At 43.7% G+C, this 25,303-nt stretch overlaps 49 non-coding genes across 49 annotated transcripts; all 49 read right to left on the bottom strand.

Moving 5' to 3' along the window:
- Positions 1–39: 39 nt before the first annotated feature.
- Positions 40–149, bottom strand: Trnai-uau (transfer RNA isoleucine (anticodon UAU)). The gene is made up of 2 exons: positions 112–149; positions 40–75 (listed from the first exon to the last, which is right to left on the bottom strand). It is a non-coding gene; the product is annotated as a tRNA-Ile (tRNA).
- Positions 150–474: 325 nt separating this feature from the next.
- Trnat-ugu (transfer RNA threonine (anticodon UGU)) lies at positions 475–547 on the bottom strand. Its single transcript has one exon. It is a non-coding gene; the product is annotated as a tRNA-Thr (tRNA).
- Positions 548–1,156: 609 nt separating this feature from the next.
- On the bottom strand, positions 1,157–1,229 carry Trnat-ugu (transfer RNA threonine (anticodon UGU)). Its single transcript has one exon. It is a non-coding gene; the product is annotated as a tRNA-Thr (tRNA).
- Positions 1,230–1,480: 251 nt separating this feature from the next.
- On the bottom strand, positions 1,481–1,590 carry Trnai-uau (transfer RNA isoleucine (anticodon UAU)). Its single transcript has 2 exons — positions 1,553–1,590; positions 1,481–1,516 (listed from the first exon to the last, which is right to left on the bottom strand). It is a non-coding gene; the product is annotated as a tRNA-Ile (tRNA).
- A 325-nt stretch (positions 1,591–1,915) lies between these two features.
- Positions 1,916–1,988, bottom strand: Trnat-ugu (transfer RNA threonine (anticodon UGU)). Its single transcript has one exon. It is a non-coding gene; the product is annotated as a tRNA-Thr (tRNA).
- Positions 1,989–2,597: 609 nt separating this feature from the next.
- Trnat-ugu (transfer RNA threonine (anticodon UGU)) lies at positions 2,598–2,670 on the bottom strand. The gene has a single exon. It is a non-coding gene; the product is annotated as a tRNA-Thr (tRNA).
- A 251-nt stretch (positions 2,671–2,921) lies between these two features.
- Positions 2,922–3,031, bottom strand: Trnai-uau (transfer RNA isoleucine (anticodon UAU)). Its single transcript has 2 exons — positions 2,994–3,031; positions 2,922–2,957 (listed from the first exon to the last, which is right to left on the bottom strand). It is a non-coding gene; the product is annotated as a tRNA-Ile (tRNA).
- Positions 3,032–3,356: 325 nt separating this feature from the next.
- Trnat-ugu (transfer RNA threonine (anticodon UGU)) lies at positions 3,357–3,429 on the bottom strand. Its single transcript has one exon. It is a non-coding gene; the product is annotated as a tRNA-Thr (tRNA).
- A 609-nt stretch (positions 3,430–4,038) lies between these two features.
- On the bottom strand, positions 4,039–4,111 carry Trnat-ugu (transfer RNA threonine (anticodon UGU)). The gene has a single exon. It is a non-coding gene; the product is annotated as a tRNA-Thr (tRNA).
- A 251-nt stretch (positions 4,112–4,362) lies between these two features.
- Positions 4,363–4,472, bottom strand: Trnai-uau (transfer RNA isoleucine (anticodon UAU)). The gene is made up of 2 exons: positions 4,435–4,472; positions 4,363–4,398 (listed from the first exon to the last, which is right to left on the bottom strand). It is a non-coding gene; the product is annotated as a tRNA-Ile (tRNA).
- A 325-nt stretch (positions 4,473–4,797) lies between these two features.
- Trnat-ugu (transfer RNA threonine (anticodon UGU)) lies at positions 4,798–4,870 on the bottom strand. The gene has a single exon. It is a non-coding gene; the product is annotated as a tRNA-Thr (tRNA).
- Positions 4,871–5,479: 609 nt separating this feature from the next.
- Positions 5,480–5,552, bottom strand: Trnat-ugu (transfer RNA threonine (anticodon UGU)). The gene has a single exon. It is a non-coding gene; the product is annotated as a tRNA-Thr (tRNA).
- A 251-nt stretch (positions 5,553–5,803) lies between these two features.
- Trnai-uau (transfer RNA isoleucine (anticodon UAU)) lies at positions 5,804–5,913 on the bottom strand. The gene is made up of 2 exons: positions 5,876–5,913; positions 5,804–5,839 (listed from the first exon to the last, which is right to left on the bottom strand). It is a non-coding gene; the product is annotated as a tRNA-Ile (tRNA).
- Positions 5,914–6,238: 325 nt separating this feature from the next.
- Trnat-ugu (transfer RNA threonine (anticodon UGU)) lies at positions 6,239–6,311 on the bottom strand. The gene has a single exon. It is a non-coding gene; the product is annotated as a tRNA-Thr (tRNA).
- Positions 6,312–6,920: 609 nt separating this feature from the next.
- On the bottom strand, positions 6,921–6,993 carry Trnat-ugu (transfer RNA threonine (anticodon UGU)). Its single transcript has one exon. It is a non-coding gene; the product is annotated as a tRNA-Thr (tRNA).
- A 251-nt stretch (positions 6,994–7,244) lies between these two features.
- Positions 7,245–7,354, bottom strand: Trnai-uau (transfer RNA isoleucine (anticodon UAU)). Its single transcript has 2 exons — positions 7,317–7,354; positions 7,245–7,280 (listed from the first exon to the last, which is right to left on the bottom strand). It is a non-coding gene; the product is annotated as a tRNA-Ile (tRNA).
- Positions 7,355–7,679: 325 nt separating this feature from the next.
- On the bottom strand, positions 7,680–7,752 carry Trnat-ugu (transfer RNA threonine (anticodon UGU)). The gene has a single exon. It is a non-coding gene; the product is annotated as a tRNA-Thr (tRNA).
- A 609-nt stretch (positions 7,753–8,361) lies between these two features.
- Trnat-ugu (transfer RNA threonine (anticodon UGU)) lies at positions 8,362–8,434 on the bottom strand. The gene has a single exon. It is a non-coding gene; the product is annotated as a tRNA-Thr (tRNA).
- A 251-nt stretch (positions 8,435–8,685) lies between these two features.
- Trnai-uau (transfer RNA isoleucine (anticodon UAU)) lies at positions 8,686–8,795 on the bottom strand. Its single transcript has 2 exons — positions 8,758–8,795; positions 8,686–8,721 (listed from the first exon to the last, which is right to left on the bottom strand). It is a non-coding gene; the product is annotated as a tRNA-Ile (tRNA).
- A 308-nt stretch (positions 8,796–9,103) lies between these two features.
- On the bottom strand, positions 9,104–9,176 carry Trnat-ugu (transfer RNA threonine (anticodon UGU)). The gene has a single exon. It is a non-coding gene; the product is annotated as a tRNA-Thr (tRNA).
- Positions 9,177–9,785: 609 nt separating this feature from the next.
- Trnat-ugu (transfer RNA threonine (anticodon UGU)) lies at positions 9,786–9,858 on the bottom strand. Its single transcript has one exon. It is a non-coding gene; the product is annotated as a tRNA-Thr (tRNA).
- A 251-nt stretch (positions 9,859–10,109) lies between these two features.
- Positions 10,110–10,219, bottom strand: Trnai-uau (transfer RNA isoleucine (anticodon UAU)). Its single transcript has 2 exons — positions 10,182–10,219; positions 10,110–10,145 (listed from the first exon to the last, which is right to left on the bottom strand). It is a non-coding gene; the product is annotated as a tRNA-Ile (tRNA).
- Positions 10,220–10,544: 325 nt separating this feature from the next.
- On the bottom strand, positions 10,545–10,617 carry Trnat-ugu (transfer RNA threonine (anticodon UGU)). Its single transcript has one exon. It is a non-coding gene; the product is annotated as a tRNA-Thr (tRNA).
- A 609-nt stretch (positions 10,618–11,226) lies between these two features.
- On the bottom strand, positions 11,227–11,299 carry Trnat-ugu (transfer RNA threonine (anticodon UGU)). Its single transcript has one exon. It is a non-coding gene; the product is annotated as a tRNA-Thr (tRNA).
- Positions 11,300–11,550: 251 nt separating this feature from the next.
- On the bottom strand, positions 11,551–11,660 carry Trnai-uau (transfer RNA isoleucine (anticodon UAU)). Its single transcript has 2 exons — positions 11,623–11,660; positions 11,551–11,586 (listed from the first exon to the last, which is right to left on the bottom strand). It is a non-coding gene; the product is annotated as a tRNA-Ile (tRNA).
- A 325-nt stretch (positions 11,661–11,985) lies between these two features.
- Trnat-ugu (transfer RNA threonine (anticodon UGU)) lies at positions 11,986–12,058 on the bottom strand. The gene has a single exon. It is a non-coding gene; the product is annotated as a tRNA-Thr (tRNA).
- Positions 12,059–12,666: 608 nt separating this feature from the next.
- On the bottom strand, positions 12,667–12,739 carry Trnat-ugu (transfer RNA threonine (anticodon UGU)). The gene has a single exon. It is a non-coding gene; the product is annotated as a tRNA-Thr (tRNA).
- A 251-nt stretch (positions 12,740–12,990) lies between these two features.
- Trnai-uau (transfer RNA isoleucine (anticodon UAU)) lies at positions 12,991–13,100 on the bottom strand. The gene is made up of 2 exons: positions 13,063–13,100; positions 12,991–13,026 (listed from the first exon to the last, which is right to left on the bottom strand). It is a non-coding gene; the product is annotated as a tRNA-Ile (tRNA).
- A 325-nt stretch (positions 13,101–13,425) lies between these two features.
- On the bottom strand, positions 13,426–13,498 carry Trnat-ugu (transfer RNA threonine (anticodon UGU)). The gene has a single exon. It is a non-coding gene; the product is annotated as a tRNA-Thr (tRNA).
- Positions 13,499–14,106: 608 nt separating this feature from the next.
- Trnat-ugu (transfer RNA threonine (anticodon UGU)) lies at positions 14,107–14,179 on the bottom strand. The gene has a single exon. It is a non-coding gene; the product is annotated as a tRNA-Thr (tRNA).
- A 251-nt stretch (positions 14,180–14,430) lies between these two features.
- On the bottom strand, positions 14,431–14,540 carry Trnai-uau (transfer RNA isoleucine (anticodon UAU)). Its single transcript has 2 exons — positions 14,503–14,540; positions 14,431–14,466 (listed from the first exon to the last, which is right to left on the bottom strand). It is a non-coding gene; the product is annotated as a tRNA-Ile (tRNA).
- Positions 14,541–14,865: 325 nt separating this feature from the next.
- On the bottom strand, positions 14,866–14,938 carry Trnat-ugu (transfer RNA threonine (anticodon UGU)). The gene has a single exon. It is a non-coding gene; the product is annotated as a tRNA-Thr (tRNA).
- A 608-nt stretch (positions 14,939–15,546) lies between these two features.
- On the bottom strand, positions 15,547–15,619 carry Trnat-ugu (transfer RNA threonine (anticodon UGU)). Its single transcript has one exon. It is a non-coding gene; the product is annotated as a tRNA-Thr (tRNA).
- Positions 15,620–15,866: 247 nt separating this feature from the next.
- Positions 15,867–15,976, bottom strand: Trnai-uau (transfer RNA isoleucine (anticodon UAU)). The gene is made up of 2 exons: positions 15,939–15,976; positions 15,867–15,902 (listed from the first exon to the last, which is right to left on the bottom strand). It is a non-coding gene; the product is annotated as a tRNA-Ile (tRNA).
- Positions 15,977–16,301: 325 nt separating this feature from the next.
- Trnat-ugu (transfer RNA threonine (anticodon UGU)) lies at positions 16,302–16,374 on the bottom strand. Its single transcript has one exon. It is a non-coding gene; the product is annotated as a tRNA-Thr (tRNA).
- A 609-nt stretch (positions 16,375–16,983) lies between these two features.
- Trnat-ugu (transfer RNA threonine (anticodon UGU)) lies at positions 16,984–17,056 on the bottom strand. Its single transcript has one exon. It is a non-coding gene; the product is annotated as a tRNA-Thr (tRNA).
- A 251-nt stretch (positions 17,057–17,307) lies between these two features.
- On the bottom strand, positions 17,308–17,417 carry Trnai-uau (transfer RNA isoleucine (anticodon UAU)). Its single transcript has 2 exons — positions 17,380–17,417; positions 17,308–17,343 (listed from the first exon to the last, which is right to left on the bottom strand). It is a non-coding gene; the product is annotated as a tRNA-Ile (tRNA).
- Positions 17,418–17,742: 325 nt separating this feature from the next.
- Trnat-ugu (transfer RNA threonine (anticodon UGU)) lies at positions 17,743–17,815 on the bottom strand. The gene has a single exon. It is a non-coding gene; the product is annotated as a tRNA-Thr (tRNA).
- A 609-nt stretch (positions 17,816–18,424) lies between these two features.
- Trnat-ugu (transfer RNA threonine (anticodon UGU)) lies at positions 18,425–18,497 on the bottom strand. Its single transcript has one exon. It is a non-coding gene; the product is annotated as a tRNA-Thr (tRNA).
- Positions 18,498–18,748: 251 nt separating this feature from the next.
- Positions 18,749–18,858, bottom strand: Trnai-uau (transfer RNA isoleucine (anticodon UAU)). Its single transcript has 2 exons — positions 18,821–18,858; positions 18,749–18,784 (listed from the first exon to the last, which is right to left on the bottom strand). It is a non-coding gene; the product is annotated as a tRNA-Ile (tRNA).
- Positions 18,859–19,183: 325 nt separating this feature from the next.
- Trnat-ugu (transfer RNA threonine (anticodon UGU)) lies at positions 19,184–19,256 on the bottom strand. The gene has a single exon. It is a non-coding gene; the product is annotated as a tRNA-Thr (tRNA).
- Positions 19,257–19,864: 608 nt separating this feature from the next.
- Trnat-ugu (transfer RNA threonine (anticodon UGU)) lies at positions 19,865–19,937 on the bottom strand. Its single transcript has one exon. It is a non-coding gene; the product is annotated as a tRNA-Thr (tRNA).
- A 251-nt stretch (positions 19,938–20,188) lies between these two features.
- Trnai-uau (transfer RNA isoleucine (anticodon UAU)) lies at positions 20,189–20,298 on the bottom strand. Its single transcript has 2 exons — positions 20,261–20,298; positions 20,189–20,224 (listed from the first exon to the last, which is right to left on the bottom strand). It is a non-coding gene; the product is annotated as a tRNA-Ile (tRNA).
- Positions 20,299–20,623: 325 nt separating this feature from the next.
- Trnat-ugu (transfer RNA threonine (anticodon UGU)) lies at positions 20,624–20,696 on the bottom strand. Its single transcript has one exon. It is a non-coding gene; the product is annotated as a tRNA-Thr (tRNA).
- A 609-nt stretch (positions 20,697–21,305) lies between these two features.
- Trnat-ugu (transfer RNA threonine (anticodon UGU)) lies at positions 21,306–21,378 on the bottom strand. Its single transcript has one exon. It is a non-coding gene; the product is annotated as a tRNA-Thr (tRNA).
- Positions 21,379–21,629: 251 nt separating this feature from the next.
- Positions 21,630–21,739, bottom strand: Trnai-uau (transfer RNA isoleucine (anticodon UAU)). Its single transcript has 2 exons — positions 21,702–21,739; positions 21,630–21,665 (listed from the first exon to the last, which is right to left on the bottom strand). It is a non-coding gene; the product is annotated as a tRNA-Ile (tRNA).
- Positions 21,740–22,064: 325 nt separating this feature from the next.
- Positions 22,065–22,137, bottom strand: Trnat-ugu (transfer RNA threonine (anticodon UGU)). Its single transcript has one exon. It is a non-coding gene; the product is annotated as a tRNA-Thr (tRNA).
- A 609-nt stretch (positions 22,138–22,746) lies between these two features.
- Trnat-ugu (transfer RNA threonine (anticodon UGU)) lies at positions 22,747–22,819 on the bottom strand. Its single transcript has one exon. It is a non-coding gene; the product is annotated as a tRNA-Thr (tRNA).
- Positions 22,820–23,070: 251 nt separating this feature from the next.
- Positions 23,071–23,180, bottom strand: Trnai-uau (transfer RNA isoleucine (anticodon UAU)). Its single transcript has 2 exons — positions 23,143–23,180; positions 23,071–23,106 (listed from the first exon to the last, which is right to left on the bottom strand). It is a non-coding gene; the product is annotated as a tRNA-Ile (tRNA).
- Positions 23,181–25,303: the final 2,123 nt, after the last annotated feature.

The following is a 25,303-nucleotide window of genomic DNA, read 5'->3' as shown; positions in this document are numbered from 1 at the left end:
TGTTTGAGAAAATGTCAGAAAAATAAAGAAAAGGAAGCATGCCCCGGGTGAGGCTCGAACTCACAACCTCCGCATTCCTCATCCCATGCTGATCATGGGGAAGGTACTGACTATAAGTACGGCGCGCTAACCGATTGTGCCACCGGGGCAGCTGATAAACAGCTGAACATTTTCACTGCAAACTACTCAGCTACTCTTCAAGCAGTCAAATACATTCGGATATGGAAAATTGCCACATGTTGCATATTGAACTGAACAAACATTAAGTAGGTCAATCGCAACTCGGGTATTTCATCTTATTCTCTTCTTTACCTCTCCAAAGTTCCAGAATTTGCTTTCAAGCTGATAATTCTTTCATGTTGATGCAACTGAAACGTTTGCTTGGCGGCCGATTTGCATGTGAGGGGACGTTCACCGTCTGGGTAGCACAATGGCATCCTGACACCTCGGTGATAGAAATCTGTAGAAAAAATGAGCCTCCAGTGAGAATCGAACTCACGACGCCTGCTTTACAAGACCAGTGTTCTATCCACTGAGCTATGAAGGCAGTAGGCCATCAACCGCAACGTATCAATTCCTATTTTCGCTCTTATCTCTTAGACTAAGATCTCTTGCAGTAGAAAAGACAAATAGATTGCAACAGCACAATCAAACAATACCGTTTTTATGGGTGTCTTCTGACAAATATTGAGTGCGAAAGATACATTTTGTTCACTTAAAATATATGAATTGTACAACTTCAGTTGAGTCGAGTAGAGGCATTTAATTATAAAGGCTTGGGTATGGACTTCAGACCCTCAAAGGCACTTGCACTTGGGTAACAAAGGCCACGTTAAACTCACACATGCATTTGTCCCTAATGCCACTGTGGTGAACTCACAGCTGTTTCCAGTCATGTGACGAATAGTTGGCCTCAAAATGCACAAAGGTTTCTTCCGAATGAGGACCAAATTATTGCATGTTTTGAAAGAAACCTATTTGATAGTCCCAAATGATCATCGATGTCCCGACCCTTGGTTTAGGAGACCGGCACCCTTAGAACTGAGTTACCTTAGTTGCTTGCACAAGACTTCACCATGGTGCCTGATGAAGAGGGTTTATTAGCTCAACTGCAAAAAAAACCCCCAAAATCTTAAAACAGCGACAAAATACATCTAGCCCCCAGTGAGGATCGAACTCACGACCCCTGGTTTACAAGACCAGTGCTCTAACCACTGAGCTATGGAGGCATCTGATAAGTGGGGGCAATTTGCCATGCTTTTAACAGCTGTTGGTCCCGGGGTGGTCGATTGCAGTTACGATCTGTCTGTGTAAACACCATTGGCGTGGGATATTCTAAACTTCACATATTTCAAAATGTGTCAGTTGCCATTTACAAGATGTATTTTCATCTGTCACACACTTACTTCCATGACGCTGGTGGGTGTAATGGGAGTGAGAGTGTTTGAGAAAATGTCAGAAAAATAAAGAAAAGGAAGCATGCCCCGGGTGAGGCTCGAACTCACAACCTCCGCATTCCTCATCCCATGCTGATCATGGGGAAGGTACTGACTATAAGTACGGCGCGCTAACCGATTGTGCCACCGGGGCAGCTGATAAACAGCTGAACATTTTCACTGCAAACTACTCAGCTACTCTTCAAGCAGTCAAATACATTCGGATATGGAAAATTGCCACATGTTGCATATTGAACTGAACAAACATTAAGTAGGTCAATCGCAACTCGGGTATTTCATCTTATTCTCTTCTTTACCTCTCCAAAGTTCCAGAATTTGCTTTCAAGCTGATAATTCTTTCATGTTGATGCAACTGAAACGTTTGCTTGGCGGCCGATTTGCATGTGAGGGGACGTTCACCGTCTGGGTAGCACAATGGCATCCTGACACCTCGGTGATAGAAATCTGTAGAAAAAATGAGCCTCCAGTGAGAATCGAACTCACGACGCCTGCTTTACAAGACCAGTGTTCTATCCACTGAGCTATGAAGGCAGTAGGCCATCAACCGCAACGTATCAATTCCTATTTTCGCTCTTATCTCTTAGACTAAGATCTCTTGCAGTAGAAAAGACAAATAGATTGCAACAGCACAATCAAACAATACCGTTTTTATGGGTGTCTTCTGACAAATATTGAGTGCGAAAGATACATTTTGTTCACTTAAAATATATGAATTGTACAACTTCAGTTGAGTCGAGTAGAGGCATTTAATTATAAAGGCTTGGGTATGGACTTCAGACCCTCAAAGGCACTTGCACTTGAGTAACAAAGGCCACGTTAAACTCACACATGCATTTGTCCCTAATGCCACTGTGGTGAACTCACAGCTGTTTCCAGTCATGTGACGAATAGTTGGCCTCAAAATGCACAAAGGTTTCTTCCGAATGAGGACCAAATTATTGCATGTTTTGAAAGAAACCTATTTGATAGTCCCAAATGATCATCGATGTCCCGACCCTTAGTTTAGGAGACCGGCACCCTTAGAACTGAGTTACCTTAGTTGCTTGCACAAGACTTCACCATGGTGCCTGATGAAGAGGGTTTATTAGCTCAACTGCAAAAAAAACCCCCAAAATCTTAAAACAGCGACAAAATACATCTAGCCCCCAGTGAGGATCGAACTCACGACCCCTGGTTTACAAGACCAGTGCTCTAACCACTGAGCTATGGAGGCATCTGATAAGTGGGGGCAATTTGCCATGCTTTTAACAGCTGTTGGTCCCGGGGTGGTCGATTGCAGTTACGATCTGTCTGTGTAAACACCATTGGCGTGGGATATTCTAAACTTCACATATTTCAAAATGTGTCAGTTGCCATTTACAAGATGTATTTTCATCTGTCACACACTTACTTCCATGACGCTGATGGGTGTAATGGGAGTGAGAGTGTTTGAGAAAATGTCAGAAAAATAAAGAAAAGGAAGCATGCCCCGGGTGAGGCTCGAACTCACAACCTCCGCATTCCTCATCCCATGCTGATCATGGGGAAGGTACTGACTATAAGTACGGCGCGCTAACCGTTTGTGCCACCGGGGCAGCTGATAAACAGCTGAACATTTTCACTGCAAACTACTCAGCTACTCTTCAAGCAGTCAAATACATTCGGATATGGAAAATTGCCACATGTTGCATATTGAACTGAACAAACATTAAGTAGGTCAATCGCAACTCGGGTATTTCATCTTATTCTCTTCTTTACCTCTCCAAAGTTCCAGAATTTGCTTTCAAGCTGATAATTCTTTCATGTTGATGCAACTGAAACGTTTGCTTGGCGGCCGATTTGCATGTGAGGGGACGTTCACCGTCTGGGTAGCACAATGGCATCCTGACACCTCGGTGATAGAAATCTGTAGAAAAAATGAGCCTCCAGTGAGAATCGAACTCACGACGCCTGCTTTACAAGACCAGTGTTCTATCCACTGAGCTATGAAGGCAGTAGGCCATCAACCGCAACGCATCAATTCCTATTTTCGCTCTTATCTCTTAGACTAAGATCTCTTGCAGTAGAAAAGACAAATAGATTGCAACAGCACAATCAAACAATACCGTTTTTATGGGTGTCTTCTGACAAATATTGAGTGCGAAAGATACATTTTGTTCACTTAAAATATATGAATTGTACAACTTCAGTTGAGTCGAGTAGAGGCATTTAATTATAAAGGCTTGGGTATGGACTTCAGACCCTCAAAGGCACTTGCACTTGGGTAACAAAGGCCACGTTAAACTCACACATGCATTTGTCCCTAATGCCACTGTGGTGAACTCACAGCTGTTTCCAGTCATGTGACGAATAGTTGGCCTCAAAATGCACAAAGGTTTCTTCCGAATGAGGACCAAATTATTGCATGTTTTGAAAGAAACCTATTTGATAGTCCCAAATGATCATCGATGTCCCGACCCTTGGTTTAGGAGACCGGCACCCTTAGAACTGAGTTACCTTAGTTGCTTGCACAAGACTTCACCATGGTGCCTGATGAAGAGGGTTTATTAGCTCAACTGCAAAAAAAACCCCCAAAATCTTAAAACAGCGACAAAATACATCTAGCCCCCAGTGAGGATCGAACTCACGACCCCTGGTTTACAAGACCAGTGCTCTAACCACTGAGCTATGGAGGCATCTGATAAGTGGGGGCAATTTGCCATGCTTTTAACAGCTGTTGGTCCCGGGGTGGTCGATTGCAGTTACGATCTGTCTGTGTAAACACCATTGGCGTGGGATATTCTAAACTTCACATATTTCAAAATGTGTCAGTTGCCATTTACAAGATGTATTTTCATCTGTCACACACTTACTTCCATGACGCTGATGGGTGTAATGGGAGTGAGAGTGTTTGAGAAAATGTCAGAAAAATAAAGAAAAGGAAGCATGCCCCGGGTGAGGCTCGAACTCACAACCTCCGCATTCCTCATCCCATGCTGATCATGGGGAAGGTACTGACTATAAGTACGGCGCGCTAACCGATTGTGCCACCGGGGCAGCTGATAAACAGCTGAACATTTTCACTGCAAACTACTCAGCTACTCTTCAAGCAGTCAAATACATTCGGATATGGAAAATTGCCACATGTTGCATATTGAACTGAACAAACATTAAGTAGGTCAATCGCAACTCGGGTATTTCATCTTATTCTCTTCTTTACCTCTCCAAAGTTCCAGAATTTGCTTTCAAGCTGATAATTCTTTCATGTTGATGCAACTGAAACGTTTGCTTGGCGGCCGATTTGCATGTGAGGGGACGTTCACCGTCTGGGTAGCACAATGGCATCCTGACACCTCGGTGATAGAAATCTGTAGAAAAAATGAGCCTCCAGTGAGAATCGAACTCACGACGCCTGCTTTACAAGACCAGTGTTCTATCCACTGAGCTATGAAGGCAGTAGGCCATCAACCGCAACGTATCAATTCCTATTTTCGCTCTTATCTCTTAGACTAAGATCTCTTGCAGTAGAAAAGACAAATAGATTGCAACAGCACAATCAAACAATACCGTTTTTATGGGTGTCTTCTGACAAATATTGAGTGCGAAAGATACATTTTGTTCACTTAAAATATATGAATTGTACAACTTCAGTTGAGTCGAGTAGAGGCATTTAATTATAAAGGCTTGGGTATGGACTTCAGACCCTCAAAGGCACTTGCACTTGGGTAACAAAGGCCACGTTAAACTCACACATGCATTTGTCCCTAATGCCACTGTGGTGAACTCACAGCTGTTTCCAGTCATGTGACGAATAGTTGGCCTCAAAATGCACAAAGGTTTCTTCCGAATGAGGACCAAATTATTGCATGTTTTGAAAGAAACCTATTTGATAGTCCCAAATGATCATCGATGTCCCGACCCTTGGTTTAGGAGACCGGCACCCTTAGAACTGAGTTACCTTAGTTGCTTGCACAAGACTTCACCATGGTGCCTGATGAAGAGGGTTTATTAGCTCAACTGCAAAAAAAAACCCCAAAATCTTAAAACAGCGACAAAATACATCTAGCCCCCAGTGAGGATCGAACTCACGACCCCTGGTTTACAAGACCAGTGCTCTAACCACTGAGCTATGGAGGCATCTGATAAGTGGGGGCAATTTGCCATGCTTTTAACAGCTGTTGGTCCCGGGGTGGTCGATTGCAGTTACGATCTGTCTGTGTAAACACCATTGGCGTGGGATATTCTAAACTTCACATATTTCAAAATGTGTCAGTTGCCATTTACAAGATGTATTTTCATCTGTCACACACTTACTTCCATGACGCTGATGGGTGTAATGGGAGTGAGAGTGTTTGAGAAAATGTCAGAAAAATAAAGAAAAGGAAGCATGCCCCGGGTGAGGCTCGAACTCACAACCTCCGCATTCCTCATCCCATGCTGATCATGGGGAAGGTACTGACTATAAGTACGGCGCGCTAACCGATTGTGCCACCGGGGCAGCTGATAAACAGCTGAACATTTTCACTGCAAACTACTCAGCTACTCTTCAAGCAGTCAAATACATTCGGATATGGAAAATTGCCACATGTTGCATATTGAACTGAACAAACATTAAGTAGGTCAATCGCAACTCGGGTATTTCATCTTATTCTCTTCTTTACCTCTCCAAAGTTCCAGAATTTGCTTTCAAGCTGATAATTCTTTCATGTTGATGCAACTGAAACGTTTGCTTGGCGGCCGATTTGCATGTGAGGGGACGTTCACCGTCTGGGTAGCACAATGGCATCCTGACACCTCGGTGATAGAAATCTGTAGAAAAAATGAGCCTCCAGTGAGAATCGAACTCACGACGCCTGCTTTACAAGACCAGTGTTCTATCCACTGAGCTATGAAGGCAGTAGGCCATCAACCGCAACGTATCAATTCCTATTTTCGCTCTTATCTCTTAGACTAAGATCTCTTGCAGTAGAAAAGACAAATAGATTGCAACAGCACAATCAAACAATACCGTTTTTATGGGTGTCTTCTGACAAATACTGAGTGCGAAAGATACATTTTGTTCACTTAAAATATATGAATTGTACAACTTCAGTTGAGTCGAGTAGAGGCATTTAATTATAAAGGCTTGGGTATGGACTTCAGACCCTCAAAGGCACTTGCACTTGGGTAACAAAGGCCACGTTAAACTCACACATGCATTTGTCCCTAATGCCACTGTGGTGAACTCACAGCTGTTTCCAGTCATGTGACGAATAGTTGGCCTCAAAATGCACAAAGGTTTCTTCCGAATGAGGACCAAATTATTGCATGTTTTGAAAGAAACCTATTTGATAGTCCCAAATGATCATCGATGTCCCGACCCTTGGTTTAGGAGACCGGCACCCTTAGAACTGAGTTACCTTAGTTGCTTGCACAAGACTTCACCATGGTGCCTGATGAAGAGGGTTTATTAGCTCAACTGCAAAAAAAACCCCCAAAATCTTAAAACAGCGACAAAATACATCTAGCCCCCAGTGAGGATCGAACTCACGACCCCTGGTTTACAAGACCAGTGCTCTAACCACTGAGCTATGGAGGCATCTGATAAGTGGGGGCAATTTGCCATGCTTTTAACAGCTGTTGGTCCCGGGGTGGTCGATTGCAGTTACGATCTGTCTGTGTAAACACCATTGGCGTGGGATATTCTAAACTTCACATATTTCAAAATGTGTCAGTTGCCATTTACAAGATGTATTTTCATCTGTCACACACTTACTTCCATGACGCTGATGGGTGTAATGGGAGTGAGAGTGTTTGAGAAAATGTCAGAAAAATAAAGAAAAGGAAGCATGCCCAGGGTGAGGCTCGAACTCACAACCTCCGCATTCCTCATCCCATGCTGATCATGGGGAAGGTACTGACTATAAGTACGGCGCGCTAACCGATTGTGCCACCGGGGCAGCTGATAAACAGCTGAACATTTTCACTGCAAACTACTCAGCTACTCTTCAAGCAGTCAAATACATTCGGATATGGAAAATTGCCACATGTTGCATATTGAACTGAACAAACATTAAGTAGGTCAATCGCAACTCGGGTATTTCATCTTATTCTCTTCTTTACCTCTCCAAAGTTCCAGAATTTGCTTTCAAGCTGATAATTCTTTCATGTTGATGCATCTGAAACGTTTGCTTGGCGGCCGATTTGCATGTGAGGGTACGTTCACCGTCTGGGTAGCACAATGGCATCCTGACACCTCGGTGATAGAAATCTGTAGAAAAAATGAGCCTCCAGTGAGAATCGAACTCACGACGCCTGCTTTACAAGACCAGTGTTCTATCCACTGAGCTATGAAGGCAGTAGGCCATCAACCGCAACGTATCAATTCCTATTTTCGCTCTTATCTCTTAGACTAAGATCTCTTGCAGTAGAAAAGACAAATAGATTGCAACAGCACAATCAAACAATACCGTTTTTATGGGTGTCTTCTGACAAATATTGAGTGCGAAAGATACATTTTGTTCACTTAAAATATATGAATTGTACAACTTCAGTTGAGTCGAGTAGAGGCATTTAATTATAAAGGCTTGGGTATGGACTTCAGACCCTCAAAGGCACTTGCACTTGGGTAACAAAGGCCACGTTAAACTCACACATGCATTTGTCCCTAATGCCACTGTGGTGAACTCACAGCTGTTTCCAGTCATGTGACGAATAGTTGGCCTCAAAATGCACAAAGGTTTCTTCCGAATGAGGACCAAATTATTGCATGTTTTGAAAGAAACCTATTTGATAGTCCCAAATGATCATCGATGTCCCGACCCTTGGTTTAGGAGACCGGCACCCTTAGAACTGAGTTACCTTAGTTGCTTGCACAAGACTTCACCATGGTGCCTGATGAAGAGGGTTTATTAGCTCAACTGCAAAAAAAAAACCCAAAATCTTAAAACAGCGACAAAATACATCTAGCCCCCAGTGAGGATCGAACTCACGACCCCTGGTTTACAAGACCAGTGCTCTAACCACTGAGCTATGGAGGCATTTGATAAGTGGGGGCAATTTGCCATGCTTTTAACAGCTGTTGGTCCCGGGGTGGTCGATTGCAGTTACGATCTGTCTGTGTAAACACCATTGGCGTGGGATATTCTAAACTTCACATATTTCAAAATGTGTCAGTTGCCATTTACAAGATGTATTTTCATCTGTCACACACTTACTTCCATGACGCTGATGGGTGTAATGGGAGTGAGAGTGTTTGAGAAAATGTCAGAAAAATAAAGAAAAGAAAGCATGCCCCGGGTGAGGCTCGAACTCACAACCTCCGCATTCCTCATCCCATGCTGATCATGGGGAAGGTACTGACTATAAGTACGGCGCGCTAACCGATTGTGCCACCGGGGCAGCTGATAAACAGCTGAACATTTTCACTGCAAACTACTCAGCTACTCTTCAAGCAGTCAAATACATTCGGATATGGAAAATTGCCACATGTTGCATATTGAACTGAACAAACATTAAGTAGGTCAATCGCAACTCGGGTATTTCATCTTATTCTCTTCTTTACCTCTCCAAAGTTCCAGAATTTGCTTTCATGTTGATGCATCTGAAACGTTTGCTTGGCGGCCGATTTGCATGTGAGGGGACGTTCACCGTCTGGGTAGCACAATGGCATCCTGACACCTCGGTGATAGAAATCTGTAGAAAAAATGAGCCTCCAGTGAGAATCGAACTCACGACGCCTGCTTTACAAGACCAGTGTTCTATCCACTGAGCTATGAAGGCAGTAGGCCATCAACCGCAACGCATCAATTCCTATTTTCGCTCTTATCTCTTAGACTAAGATCTCTTGCAGTAGAAAAGACAAATAGATTGCAACAGCACAATCAAACAATACCGTTTTTATGGGTGTCTTCTGACAAATATTGAGTGCGAAAGATACATTTTGTTCACTTAAAATATATGAATTGTACAACTTCAGTTGAGTCGAGTAGAGGCATTTAATTATAAAGGCTTGGGTATGGACTTCAGACCCTCAAAGGCACTTGCACTTGGGTAACAAAGGCCACGTTAAACTCACACATGCATTTGTCCCTAATGCCACTGTGGTGAACTCACAGCTGTTTCCAGTCATGTGACGAATAGTTGGCCTCAAAATGCACAAAGGTTTCTTCCGAATGAGGACCAAATTATTGCATGTTTTGAAAGAAACCTATTTGATAGTCCCAAATGATCATCGATGTCCCGACCCTTGGTTTAGGAGACCGGCACCCTTAGAACTGAGTTACCTTAGTTGCTTGCACAAGACTTCACCATGGTGCCTGATGAAGAGGGTTTATTAGCTCAACTGCAAAAAAAACCCCCAAAATCTTAAAACAGCGACAAAATACATCTAGCCCCCAGTGAGGATCGAACTCACGACCCCTGGTTTACAAGACCAGTGCTCTAACCACTGAGCTATGGAGGCATCTGATAAGTGGGGGCAATTTGCCATGCTTTTAACAGCTGTTGGTCCCGGGGTGGTCGATTGCAGTTACGATCTGTCTGTGTAAACACCATTGGCGTGGGATATTCTAAACTTCACATATTTCAAAATGTGTCAGTTGCCATTTACAAGATGTATTTTCATCTGTCACACACTTACTTCCATGACGCTGATGGGTGTAATGGGAGTGAGAGTGTTTGAGAAAATGTCAGAAAAATAAAGAAAAGAAAGCATGCCCCGGGTGAGGCTCGAACTCACAACCTCCGCATTCCTCATCCCATGCTGATCATGGGGAAGGTACTGACTATAAGTACGGCGCGCTAACCGATTGTGCCACCGGGGCAGCTGATAAACAGCTGAACATTTTCACTGCAAACTACTCAGCTACTCTTCAAGCAGTCAAATACATTCGGATATGGAAAATTGCCACATGTTGCATATTGAACTGAACAAACATTAAGTAGGTCAATCGCAACTCGGGTATTTCATCTTATTCTCTTCTTTACCTCTCCAAAGGTCCAGAATTTGCTTTCAAGCTGATAATTCTTTCATGTTGATGCAACTGAAACGTTTGCTTGGCGGCCGATTTGCATGTGAGGGGACGTTCACCGTCTGGGTAGCACAATGGCATCCTGACACCTCGGTGATAGAAATCTGTAGAAAAAATGAGCCTCCAGTGAGAATCGAACTCACGACGCCTGCTTTACAAGACCAGTGTTCTATCCACTGAGCTATGAAGGCAGTAGGCCATCAACCGCAACGTATCAATTCCTATTTTCGCTCTTATCTCTTAGACTAAGATCTCTTGCAGTAGAAAAGACAAATAGATTGCAACAGCACAATCAAACAATACCGTTTTTATGGGTGTCTTCTGACAAATATTCAGTGCGAAAGATACATTTTGTTCACTTAAAATATATGAATTGTACAACTTCAGTTGAGTCGAGTAGAGGCATTTAATTATAAAGGCTTGGGTATGGACTTCAGACCCTCAAAGGCACTTGCACTTGGGTAACAAAGGCCACGTTAAACTCACACATGCATTTGTCCCTAATGCCACTGTGGTGAACTCACAGCTGTTTCCAGTCATGTGACGAATAGTTGGCCTCAAAATGCACAAAGGTTTCTTCCGAATGAGGACCAAATTATTGCATGTTTTGAAAGAAACCTATTTGATAGTCCCAAATGATCATCGATGTCCCGACCCTTGGTTTAGGAGACCAGCACCCTTAGAACTGAGTTACCTTAGTTGCTTGCACAAGACTTCACCATGGTGCCTGATGAAGAGGGTTTATTAGCTCAACTGCAAAAAAAAAACCCAAAATCTTAAAACAGCGACAAAATACATCTAGCCCCCAGTGAGGATCGAACTCACGACCCCTGGTTTACAAGACCAGTGCTCTAACCACTGAGCTATGGAGGCATCTGATAAGTGGGGGCAATTTGCCATGCTTTTAACAGCTGTTGGTCCCGGGGTGGTCGATTGCAGTTACGATCTGTCTGTGTAAACACCATTGGCGTGGGATATTCTAAACTTCACATATTTCAAAATGTGTCAGTTGCCATTTACAAGATGTATTTTCATCTGTCACACACTTACTTCCATGACGCTGGTGGGTGTAATGGGAGTGAGAGTGTTTGAGAAAATGTCAGAAAAATAAAGAAAAGGAAGCATGCCCCGGGTGAGGCTCGAACTCACAACCTCCGCATTCCTCATCCCATGCTGATCATGGGGAAGGTACTGACTATAAGTACGGCGCGCTAACCGATTGTGCCACCGGGGCAGCTGATAAACAGCTGAACATTTTCACTGCAAACTACTCAGCTACTCTTCAAGCAGTCAAATACATTCGGATATGGAAAATTGCCACATGTTGCATATTGAACTGAACAAACATTAAGTAGGTCAATCGCAACTCGGGTATTTCATCTTATTCTCTTCTTTACCTCTCCAAAGGTGCAGAATTTGCTTTCAAGCTGATAATTCTTTCATGTTGATGCAACTGAAACGTTTGCTTGGCGGCCGATTTGCATGTGAGGGGACGTTCACCGTCTGGGTAGCACAATGGCATCCTGACACCTCGGTGATAGAAATCTGTAGAAAAAATGAGCCTCCAGTGAGAATCGAACTCACGACGCCTGCTTTACAAGACCAGTGTTCTATCCACTGAGCTATGAAGGCAGTAGGCCATCAACCGCAACGTATCAATTCCTATTTTCGCTCTTATCTCTTAGACTAAGATCTCTTACAGTAGAAAAGAAAATAGATTGCAACAGCACAATCAAACAATACCGTTTTTATGGGTGTCTTCTGACAAATATTGAGTGCGAAAGATACATTTTGTTCACTTAAAATATATGAATTGTACAACTTCAGTTGAGTCGAGTAGAGGCATTTAATTATAAAGGCTTGGGTATGGACTTCAGACCCTCAAAGGCACTTGCACTTGGGTAACAAAGGCCACGTTAAACTCACACATGCATTTGTCCCTAATGCCACTGTGGTGAACTCACAGCTGTTTCCAGTCATGTGACGAATAGTTGGCCTCAAAATGCACAAAGGTTTCTTCCGAATGAGGACCAAATTATTGCATGTTTTGAAAGAAACCTATTTGATAGTCCCAAATGATCATCGATGTCCCGACCCTTAGTTTAGGAGACCGGCACCCTTAGAACTGAGTTACCTTAGTTGCTTGCACAAGACTTCACCATGGTGCCTGATGAAGAGGGTTTATTAGCTCAACTGCAAAAAAAACCCCCAAAATCTTAAAACAGCGACAAATTACATCTAGCCCCCAGTGAGGATCGAACTCACGACCCCTGGTTTACAAGACCAGTGCTCTAACCACTGAGCTATGGAGGCATCTGATAAGTGGGGGCAATTTGCCATGCTTTTAACAGCTGTTGGTCCCGGGGTGGTCGATTGCAGTTACGATCTGTCTGTGTAAACACCATTGGCGTGGGATATTCTAAACTTCACATATTTCAAAATGTGTCAGTTGCCATTTACAAGATGTATTTTCATCTGTCACACACTTACTTCCATGACGCTGGTGGGTGTAATGGGAGTGAGAGTGTTTGAGAAAATGTCAGAAAAATAAAGAAAAGGAAGCATGCCCCGGGTGAGGCTCGAACTCACAACCTCCGCATTCCTCATCCCATGCTGATCATGGGGAAGGTACTGACTATAAGTACGGCGCGCTAACCGATTGTGCCACCGGGGCAGCTGATAAACAGCTGAACATTTTCACTGCAAACTACTCAGCTACTCTTCAAGCAGTCAAATACATTCGGATATGGAAAATTGCCACATGTTGCATATTGAACTGAACAAACATTAAGTAGGTCAATCGCAACTCGGGTATTTCATCTTATTCTCTTCTTTACCTCTCCAAAGGTGCAGAATTTGCTTTCAAGCTGATAATTCTTTCATGTTGATGCAACTGAAACGTTTGCTTGGCGGCCGATTTGCATGTGAGGGGATGTTCACCGTCTGGGTAGCACAATGGCATCCTGACACCTCGGTGATAGAAATCTGTAGAAAAAATGAGCCTCCAGTGAGAATCGAACTCACGACGCCTGCTTTACAAGACCAGTGTTCTATCCACTGAGCTATGAAGGCAGTAGGCCATCAACCGCAACGTATCAATTCCTATTTTCGCTCTTATCTCTTAGACTAAGATCTCTTGCAGTAGAAAAGAAAATAGATTGCAACAGCACAATCAAACAATACCGTTTTTATGGGTGTCTTCTGACAAATATTGAGTGCGAAAGATACATTTTGTTCACTTAAAATATATGAATTGTACAACTTCAGTTGAGTCGAGTAGAGGCATTTAATTATAAAGGCTTGGGTATGGACTTCAGACCCTCAAAGGCACTTGCACTTGGGTAACAAAGGCCACGTTAAACTCACACATGCATTTGTCCCTAATGCCACTGTGGTGAACTCACAGCTGTTTCCAGTCATGTGACGAATAGTTGGCCTCAAAATGCACAAAGGTTTCTTCCGAATGAGGACCAAATTATTGCATGTTTTGAAAGAAACCTATTTGATAGTCCCAAATGATCATCGATGTCCCGACCCTTAGTTTAGGAGACCGGCACCCTTAGAACTGAGTTACCTTAGTTGCTTGCACAAGACTTCACCATGGTGCCTGATGAAGAGGGTTTATTAGCTCAACTGCAAAAAAAACCCCCAAAATCTTAAAACAGCGACAAAATACATCTAGCCCACAGTGAGGATCGAACTCACGACCCCTGGTTTACAAGACCAGTGCTCTAACCACTGAGCTATGGAGGCATCTGATAAGTGGGGGCAATTTGCCATGCTTTTAACAGCTGTTGGTCCCGGGGTGGTCGATTGCAGTTACGATCTGTCTGTGTAAACACCGTTGGCGTGGGATATTCTAAACTTCACATATTTCAAAATGTGTCAGTTGCCATTTACAAGATGTATTTTCATCTGTCACACACTTACTTCCATGACGCTGGTGGGTGTAATGGGAGTGAGAGTGTTTGAGAAAATGTCAGAAAAATAAAGAAAAGGAAGCATGCCCCGGGTGAGGCTCGAACTCACAACCTCCGCATTCCTCATCCCATGCTGATCATGGGGAAGGTACTGACTATAAGTACGGCGCGCTAACCGATTGTGCCACCGGGGCAGCTGATAAACAGCTGAACATTTTCACTGCAAACTACTCAGCTACTCTTCAAGCAGTCAAATACATTCGGATATGGAAAATTGCCACATGTTGCATATTGAACTGAACAAACATTAAGTAGGTCAATCGCAACTCGGGTATTTCATCTTATTCTCTTCTTTACCTCTCCAAAGGTGCAGAATTTGCTTTCAAGCTGATAATTGTTTCATGTTGATGCAACTGAAACGTTTGCTTGGCGGCCGATTTGCATGTGAGGGGACGTTCACCGTCTGGGTAGCACAATGGCATCCTGACACCTCGGTGATAGAAATCTGTAGAAAAAATGAGCCTCCAGTGAGAATCGAACTCACGACGCCTGCTTTACAAGACCAGTGTTCTATCCACTGAGCTATGAAGGCAGTAGGCCATCAACCGCAACGTATCAATTCCTATTTTCGCTCTTATCTCTTAGACTAAGATCTCTTGCAGTAGAAAAGAAAATAGATTGCAACAGCACAATCAAACAATACCGTTTTTATGGGTGTCTTCTGACAAATATTGAGTGCGAAAGATACATTTTGTTCACTTAAAATATATGAATTGTACAACTTCAGTTGAGTCGAGTAGAGGCATTTAATTATAAAGGCTTGGGTATGGACTTCAGACCCTCAAAGGCACTTGCACTTGGGTAACAAAGGCCACGTTAAACTCACACATGCATTTGTCCCTAATGCCACTGTGGTGAACTCACAGCTGTTTCCAGTCATGTGACGAATAGTTGGCCTCAAAATGCACAAAGGTTTCTTCCGAATGAGGACCAAATTATTGCATGTTTTGAAAGAAACCTATTTGATAGTCCCAAATGATCATCGATGTCCCGACCCTTAGTTTAGGAGACCGGCACCCTTAGAACTGAGTTACCTTAGTTGCTTGCACAAGACTTCACCATGGTGCCTGATGAAGAGGGTTTATTAGCTCAACTGCAAAAAAAACCCCCAAAATCTTAAAACAGCGACAAAATACATCTAGCCCCCAGTGAGGATCGAACTCACGACCCCTGGTTTACAAGACCAGTGCTCTAACCACTGAGCTATGGAGGCATCTGATAAGTGGGGGCAATTTGCCATGCTTTTAACAGCTGTTGGTCCCGGGGTGGTCGATTGCAGTTACGATCTGTCTGTGTAAACACCATTGGCGTGGGATATTCTAAACTTCACATATTTCAAAATGTGTCAGTTGCCATTTACAAGATGTATTTTCATCTGTCACACACTTCCATGACGCTGGTGGGTGTAATGGGAGTGAGAGTGTTTGAGAAAATGTCAGAAAAATAAAGAAAAGGAAGCATGCCCCGGGTGAGACTCGAACTCACAACCTCCGCATTCCTCATCCCATGCTGATCATGGGGAAGGTACTGACTATAAGTACGGCGCACTAACCGATTGTGCCACAGGGGCAGCTGATAAACAGCTGAACATTTTCACTGCAAACTACTCAGCTACTCTTCAAGCAGTCAAATACATTCGGATATGGAAAATTGCCACATGTTGCATATTGAACTGAACAAACATTAAGTAGGTCAATCGCAACTCGGGTATTTCATCTTATTCTCTTCTTTACCTCTCCAAAGTTCCAGAATTTGCTTTCAAGCTGATAATTCTTTCATGTTGATGCAACTGAAACGTTTGCTTGGCGGCCGATTTGCATGTGAGGGGACGTTCACCGTCTGGGTAGCACAATGGCATCCTGACACCTCGGTGATAGAAATCTGTAGAAAAAATGAGCCTCCAGTGAGAATCGAACTCACGACGCCTGCTTTACAAGACCAGTGTTCTATCCACTGAGCTATGAAGGCAGTAGGCCATCAACCGCAACGTATCAATTCCTATTTTCGCTCTTATCTCTTAGACTAAGATCTCTTGCAGTAGAAAAGACAAATAGATTGCAACAGCACAATCAAACAATACCGTTTTTATGGGTGTCTTCTGACAAATATTCAGTGCGAAAGATACATTTTGTTCACTTAAAATATATGAATTGTACAACTTCAGTTGAGTCGAGTAGAGGCATTTAATTATAAAGGCTTGGGTATGGACTTCAGACCCTCAAAGGCACTTGCACTTGGGTAACAAAGGCCACGTTAAACTCACACATGCATTTGTCCCTAATGCCACTGTGGTGAACTCACAGCTGTTTCCAGTCATGTGACGAATAGTTGGCCTCAAAATGCACAAAGGTTTCTTCCAAATGAGGACCAAATTATTGCATGTTTTGAAAGAAACCTATTTGATAGTCCCAAATGATCATCGATGTCCCGACCCTTAGTTTAGGAGACCGGCACCCTTAGAACTGAGTTACCTTAGTTGCTTGCACAAGACTTCACCATGGTGCCTGATGAAGAGGGTTCATTAGCTCAACTGCAAAAAAAACCCCCAAAATCTTAAAACAGCGACAAAATACATCTAGCCCCCAGTGAGGATCGAACTCACGACCCCTGGTTTACAAGACCAGTGCTCTAACCACTGAGCTATGGAGGCATCTGATAAGTGGGGGCAATTTGCCATGCTTTTAACAGCTGTTGGTCCCGGGGTGGTCGATTGCAGTTACGATCTGTCTGTGTAAACACCATTGGCGTGGGATATTCTAAACTTCACATATTTCAAAATGTGTCAGTTGCCATTTACACGATGTATTTTCATCTGTCACACACTTACTTCCATGACGCTGGTGGGTGTAATGGGAGTGAGAGTGTTTGAGAAAATGTCAGAAAAATAAAGAAAAGGAAGCATGCCCCGGGTGAGGCTCGAACTCACAACCTCCGCATTCCTCATCCCATGCTGATCATGGGGAAGGTACTGACTATAAGTACGGCGCGCTAACCGATTGTGCCACCGGGGCAGCTGATAAACAGCTGAACATTTTCACTGCAAACTACTCAGCTACTCTTCAAGCAGTCAAATACATTCGGATATGGAAAATTGCCACATGTTGCATATTGAACTGAACAAACATTAAGTAGGTCAATCGCAACTCGGGTATTTCATCTTATTCTCTTCTTTACCTCTCCAAAGGTGCAGAATTTGCTTTCAAGCTGATAATTCTTTCATGTTGATGCAACTGAAACGTTTGCTTGGCGGCCGATTTGCATGTGAGGGGACGTTCACCGTCTGGGTAGCACAATGGCATCCTGACACCTCGGTGATAGAAATCTGTAGAAAAAATGAGCCTCCAGTGAGAATCGAACTCACGACGCCTGCTTTACAAGACCAGTGTTCTATCCACTGAGCTATGAAGGCAGTAGGCCATCAACCGCAACGTATCAATTCCTATTTTCGCTCTTATCTCTTAGACTAAGATCTCTTGCAGTAGAAAAGACAAATAGATTGCAACAGCACAATCAAACAATACCGTTTTTATGGGTGTCTTCTGACAAATATTGAGTGCGAAAGATACATTTTGTTCACTTAAAATATATGAATTGTACAACTTCAGTTGAGTCGAGTAGAGGCATTTAATTATAAAGGCTTGGGTATGGACTTCAGACCCTCAAAGGCACTTGCACTTGGGTAACAAAGGCCACGTTAAACTCACACATGCATTTGTCCCTAATGCCACTGTGGTGAACTCACAGCTGTTTCCAGTCATGTGACGAATAGTTGACCTCAAAATGCACAAAGGTTTCTTCCGAATGAGGACCAAATTATTGCATGTTTTGAAAGAAACCTATTTGATAGTCCCAAATGATCATCGATGTCCCGACCCCTAGTTTAGGAGACCGGCACCCTTAGAACTGAGTTACCTTAGTTGCTTGCACAAGACTTCACCATGGTGCCTGATGAAGAGGGTTTATTAGCTCAACTGCAAAAAAAACCCCCAAAATCTTAAAACAGCGACAAAATACATCTAGCCCCCAGTGAGGATCGAACTCACGACCCCTGGTTTACAAGACCAGTGCTCTAACCACTGAGCTATGGAGGCCTCTGATAAGTGGGGGCAATTTGCCATGCTTTTAACAGCTGTTGGTCTCGGGGTGGTCGATTGCAGTTACGATCTGTCTGTGTAAACACCATTGGCGTGGGATATTCTAAACTTCACATATTTCAAAATGTGTCAGTTGCCATTTACAAGATGTATTTTCATCTGTCACACACTTACTTCCATGACGCTGGTGGGTGTAATGGGAGTGAGAGTGTTTGAGAAAATGTCAGAAAAATAAAGAAAAGGAAGCATGCCCCGGGTGAGGCTCGAACTCACAACCTCCGCATTCCTCATCCCATGCTGATCATGGGGAAGGTACTGACTATAAGTACGGCGCGCTAACCGATTGTGCCACCGGGGCAGCTGATAAACAGCTGAACATTTTCACTGCAAACTACTCAGCTACTCTTCAAGCAGTCAAATACATTCGGATATGGAAAATTGCCACATGTTGCATATTGAACTTAACAAACATTAAGTAGGTCAATCGCAACTCGGGTATTTCATCTTATTCTCTTCTTTACCTCTCCAAAGTTCCAGAATTTGCTTTCAAGCTGATAATTCTTTCATGTTGATGCAACTGAAACGTTTGCTTGGCGGCCGATTTGCATGTGAGGGGACGTTCACCGTCTGGGTAGCACAATGGCATCCTGACACCTCGGTGATAGAAATCTGTAGAAAAAATGAGCCTCCAGTGAGAATCGAACTCACGACGCCTGCTTTACAAGACCAGTGTTCTATCCACTGAGCTATGAAGGCAGTAGGCCATCAACCGCAACGTATCAATTCCTATTTTCGCTCTTATCTCTTAGATTAAATTCTCTTGCAGTAGAAAAGAAAATAGATTGCAACAGCACAATCAAACAATACCGTTTTTATGGGTGTCTTCTGACAAATATTGAGTGCGAAAGATACATTTTGTTCACTTAAAATATATGAATTGTACAACTTCAGTTGAGTCGAGTAGAGGCATTTAATTATAAAGGCTTGGGTATGGACTTCAGACCCTCAAAGGCACTTGCACTTGGGTAACAAAGGCCACGTTAAACTCACACATGCATTTGTCCCTAATGCCACTGTGGTGAACTCACAGCTGTTTCCAGTCATGTGACGAATAGTTGGCCTCAAAATGCACAAAGGTTTCTTCCGAATGAGGACCAAATTATTGCATGTTTTGAAAGAAACCTATTTGATAGTCCCAAATGATCATCGATGTCCCGACCCTTAGTTTAGGAGACCGGCACCCTTAGAACTGAGTTACCTTAGTTGCTTGCACAAGACTTCACCATGGTGCCTGATGAAGAGGGTTCATTAGCTCAACTGCAAAAAAAACCCCCAAAATCTTAAAACAGCGACAAAATACATCTAGCCCCCAGTGAGGATCGAACTCACGACCCCTGGTTTACAAGACCAGTGCTCTAACCACTGAGCTATGGAGGCATCTGATAAGTGGGGGCAATTTGCCATGCTTTTAACAGCTGTTGGTCCCGGGGTGGTCGATTGCAGTTACGATCTGTCTGTGTAAACACCATTGGCGTGGGATATTCTAAACTTCACATATTTCAAAATGTGTCAGTTGCCATTTACACGATGTATTTTCATCTGTCACACACTTACTTCCATGACGCTGGTGGGTGTAATGGGAGTGAGAGTGTTTGAGAAAATGTCAGAAAAATAAAGAAAAGGAAGCATGCCCCGGGTGAGGCTCGAACTCACAACCTCCGCATTCCTCATCCCATGCTGATCATGGGGAAGGTACTGACTATAAGTACGGCGCGCTAACCGATTGTGCCACCGGGGCAGCTGATAAACAGCTGAACATTTTCACTGCAAACTACTCAGCTACTCTTCAAGCAGTCAAATACATTCGGATATGGAAAATTGCCACATGTTGCATATTGAACTGAACAAACATTAAGTAGGTCAATCGCAACTCGGGTATTTCATCTTATTCTCTTCTTTACCTCTCCAAAGGTGCAGAATTTGCTTTCAAGCTGATAATTCTTTCATGTTGATGCAACTGAAACGTTTGCTTGGCGGCCGATTTGCATGTGATGGGACGTTCACCGTCTGGGTAGCACAATGGCATCCTGACACCTCGGTGATAGAAATCTGTAGAAAAAATGAGCCTCCAGTGAGAATCGAACTCACGACGCCTGCTTTACAAGACCAGTGTTCTATCCACTGAGCTATGAAGGCAGTAGGCCATCAACCGCAACGTATCAATTCCTATTTTCGCTCTTATCTCTTAGACTAAGATCTCTTGCAGTAGAAAAGACAAATAGATTGCAACAGCACAATCAAACAATACCGTTTTTATGGGTGTCTTCTGACAAATATTGAGTGCGAAAGATACATTTTGTTCACTTAAAATATATGAATTGTACAACTTCAGTTGAGTCGAGTAGAGGCATTTAATTATAAAGGCTTGGGTATGGACTTCAGACCCTCAAAGGCACTTGCACTTGGGTAACAAAGGCCACGTTAAACTCACACATGCATTTGTCCCTAATGCCACTGTGGTGAACTCACAGCTGTTTCCAGTCATGTGACGAATAGTTGACCTCAAAATGCACAAAGGTTTCTTCCGAATGAGGACCAAATTATTGCATGTTTTGAAAGAAACCTATTTGATAGTCCCAAATGATCATCGATGTCCCGACCCCTAGTTTAGGAGACCGGCACCCTTAGAACTGAGTTACCTTAGTTGCTTGCACAAGACTTCACCATGGTGCCTGATGAAGAGGGTTTATTAGCTCAACTGCAAAAAAAACCCCCAAAATCTTAAAACAGCGACAAAATACATCTAGCCCCCAGTGAGGATCGAACTCACGACCCCTGGTTTACAAGACCAGTGCTCTAACCACTGAGCTATGGAGGCCTCTGATAAGTGGGGGCAATTTGCCATGCTTTTAACAGCTGTTGGTCTCGGGGTGGTCGATTGCAGTTACGATCTGTCTGTGTAAACACCATTGGCGTGGGATATTCTAAACTTCACATATTTCAAAATGTGTCAGTTGCCATTTACAAGATGTATTTTCATCTGTCACACACTTACTTCCATGACGCTGGTGGGTGTAATGGGAGTGAGAGTGTTTGAGAAAATGTCAGAAAAATAAAGAAAAGGAAGCATGCCCCGGGTGAGGCTCGAACTCACAACCTCCGCATTCCTCATCCCATGCTGATCATGGGGAAGGTACTGACTATAAGTACGGCGCGCTAACCGATTGTGCCACCGGGGCAGCTGATAAACAGCTGAACATTTTCACTGCAAACTACTCAGCTACTCTTCAAGCAGTCAAATACATTCGGATATGGAAAATTGCCACATGTTGCATATTGAACTTAACAAACATTAAGTAGGTCAATCGCAACTCGGGTATTTCATCTTATTCTCTTCTTTACCTCTCCAAAGGTCCAGAATTTGCTTTCAAGCTGATAATTCTTTCATGTTGATGCAACTGAAACGTTTGCTTGGCGGCCGATTTGCATGTGAGGGGACGTTCACCGTCTGGGTAGCACAATGGCATCCTGACACCTCGGTGATAGAAATCTGTAGAAAAAATGAGCCTCCAGTGAGAATCGAACTCACGACGCCTGCTTTACAAGACCAGTGTTCTATCCACTGAGCTATGAAGGCAGTAGGCCATCAACCGCAACGTATCAATTCCTATTTTCGCTCTTATCTCTTAGACTAAGATCTCTTGCAGTAGAAGAGACAAATAGATTGCAACAGCACAATCAAACAATACCGTTTTTATGGGTGTCTTCTGACAAATATTGAGTGCGAAAGATACATTTTGTTCACTTAAAATATATGAATTGTACAACTTCAGTTGAGTCGAGTAGAGGCATTTAATTATAAAGGCTTGGGTATGGACTTCAGACCCTCAAAGGCACTTGCACTTGGGTAACAAAGGCCACGTTAAACTCACACATGCATTTGTCCCTAATGCCACTGTGGTGAACTCACAGCTGTTTCCAGTCATGTGACGAATAGTTGGCCTCAAAATGCACAAAGGTTTCTTCCGAATGAGGACCAAATTATTGCATGTTTTGAAAGAAACCTATTTGATAGTCCCAAATGATCATCGATGTCCCGACCCCTAGTTTAGGAGACCGGCACCCTTAGAACTGAGTTACCTTAGTTGCTTGCACAAGACTTCACCATGGTGCCTGATGAAGAGGGTTTATTAGCTCAACTGCAAAAAAAACCCCCAAAATCTTAAAACAGCGACAAAATACATCTAGCCCCCAGTGAGGATCGAACTCACGACCCCTGGTTTACAAGACCAGTGCTCTAACCACTGAGCTATGGAGGCCTCTGATAAGTGGGGGCAATTTGCCATGCTTTTAACAGCTGTTGGTCCCGGGGTGGTCGATTGCAGTTACGATCTGTCTGTGTAAACACCATTGGCGTGGGATATTCTAAACTTCACATATTTCAAAATGTGTCAGTTGCCATTTACAAGATGTATTTTCATCTGTCACACACTTACTTCCATGACGCTGGTGGGTGTAATGGGAGTGAGAGTGTTTGAGAAAATGTCAGAAAAATAAAGAAAAGGAAGCATGCCCCGGGTGAGGCTCGAACTCACAACCTCCGCATTCCTCATCCCATGCTGATCATGGGGAAGGTACTGACTATAAGTACGGCGCGCTAACCGATTGTGCCACCGGGGCAGCTGATAAACAGCTGAACATTTTCACTGCAAACTACTCAGCTACTCTTCAAGCAGTCAAATACATTCGGATATGGAAAATTGCCACATGTTGCATATTGAACTGAACAAACATTAAGTAGAGTAGTATCGGTAATAGGGGTTCTGGACCACTTTCAAGAAATGTCTCTACAAAGCCTTATTTACTAAATAAGGCTTTGGTTGGGCCATTAGCTCTTGCTACTATTACCCCTACTACAAAATTACTGTGCCTTGGTAGGAGGTAATACTGTGCCATACGGTACGATCAATAATTCTTCTCTTACAAATCCCCTACCCGGCCCATCCCTCAAGTAGTACAAGTTAGGTTCGTCGGCTTTCATATCCACTTTATCTATGTTGTAAGTTTTGACTGACCATATAGGATCGGTGGCTCACTTACGGCTATCGCCCTCGTGTTCCCCCGGCTGGTATAGATACCTCACTAGGGCCCTATCTGGTATTTGTTTCTCCTTCCCACGCAATGGAGCGGCCGACTCTGCAACTATTGATTTTAGTTTGATAGCGTCTGCCGGTTTCTTACCGGTGAGACGGGTGACTTCATGGTTGATTGCCGACACCACCTTGGGTAACCTCGTGACCCATTCAGTCGATCGTTTTCCAGGGGTGGCCATCTCCCTAGCATACTGATAGCCGAACAAGCGCTCAGCCAAAGTCCTATTAAATCTTTCAACTATGGCTTGGCTGCGATGGGCTCCGGCCGTGCCACGCCTGACCTTTGTATCGTGTTTGGCTAGCAGTTGTGACACGGCACCCAGGAACTCCCGTCCGGGGTCAACTTGCAGCTCTGTTGGCCACGTCAGTGGGCTGCGTTTGTATATGCGTTCAAATCCTCTGGCTACCTGGGCCGAATCTTTCGTGGTCAAGGGTTCGGCTTCCTTGTAACGACTGGCTACATCCACTACGGTTAAGGCATACTTGTACCTCTTGTCGTGGGGTAGGAACAGTAGGTCTGCCTGGTGAATGCTATTAGGTATGTTAATACCGAACCTCCTTCTAGGCACGTAGCGTGGTGCCGGTAAATAGATCTGCCACAGGGCTTGTTTTTCAAGCCACGCTTTGGCTTCCTCCGGGGGTACTCGCGCTAGTTTAGCTAGCTTATCTACTGCGCTAGCTCCTTTCCAGTACCCACGCGGGCTGTAGTAAATAGCCTCAAATTTTTTCATGTCCATACGCGTATGTGTTTATACCATCAATAGCTATCCAACGTTTAGTGTCCATAGGCGACAGGGACGTCTTGTTTATAGTCAGTCCGTATATCTTATGTCCATCACTTCTAAGTGTGTTCATTTTATGTCTAAAGGTACGGGTCTTGAACAGGGCTTCCTTGAATCTGGCGTGTTTGATGTGTTGTTTCACCACATACTTCTTAACCCCCTTAGCCTTCCGGATCTCACTATTGTCGGCTTTCAGTATGGAGTACATCTTAGGTCTCAAACCTATGTACTCGGCTATGGGCGTGCCAGCACACTCGTCCTTCATCTTACCTAGGACCTTTTTATTTACCGTACTGTGTATGGCATGGGTCTTAGGGTAGTCGCTGGTGTCGTATAAATCGAGGTGTTTTTTCATGTCCTCGTACACGTCCTCGGTTCGAATCTCCATCAGCAGGGAATCCGTGTCAGTGTACAGTACTTCACACCTGTCGCCGTACTGTTTCTTGAGCTCGTTGTAGTAAAAGTCGTACATCAGGTGTTTGGATAAATCGAGGATGCTCATCCCCACGTAAACAGGTCGGTTGAATTTTATGTGACTTTTCTTCATGTGTAGGGCAACCAGGTTGTATGTGAATATCTTACTACGGTTGAATGCCGGATTGGCTATCAATCTCCTGAGCTTGTCTTCCTCACTCGACCGAACCAGCTTCACGGTCACGCGTTTCCTCAGGTTCTCCATAGTCTTACCAAACACCGAGTTATTCATGAGCTTGTAGAGATTTTTCTCAAAATCACTGGTGGCTTTTTTTCGTAGGTCTGTGTTCATTCTGATGTAGGGCTCCATCCATGGGCTCTGGTCGAACATGAGCACCCTGTGTATTTTGGTCAGCCTCATACCCAACGACAGGTACAGCTGTAGGTTGCGATA

The sequence above is a fragment of the Haliotis asinina genome, chromosome 14 (genome assembly GCF_037392515.1).
Source record: "Haliotis asinina isolate JCU_RB_2024 chromosome 14, JCU_Hal_asi_v2, whole genome shotgun sequence".
Classification (NCBI taxonomy): Eukaryota; Metazoa; Mollusca; class Gastropoda; order Lepetellida; family Haliotidae; genus Haliotis; species Haliotis asinina.
This window is presented reverse-complemented; position numbering and strand designations above follow the sequence as displayed.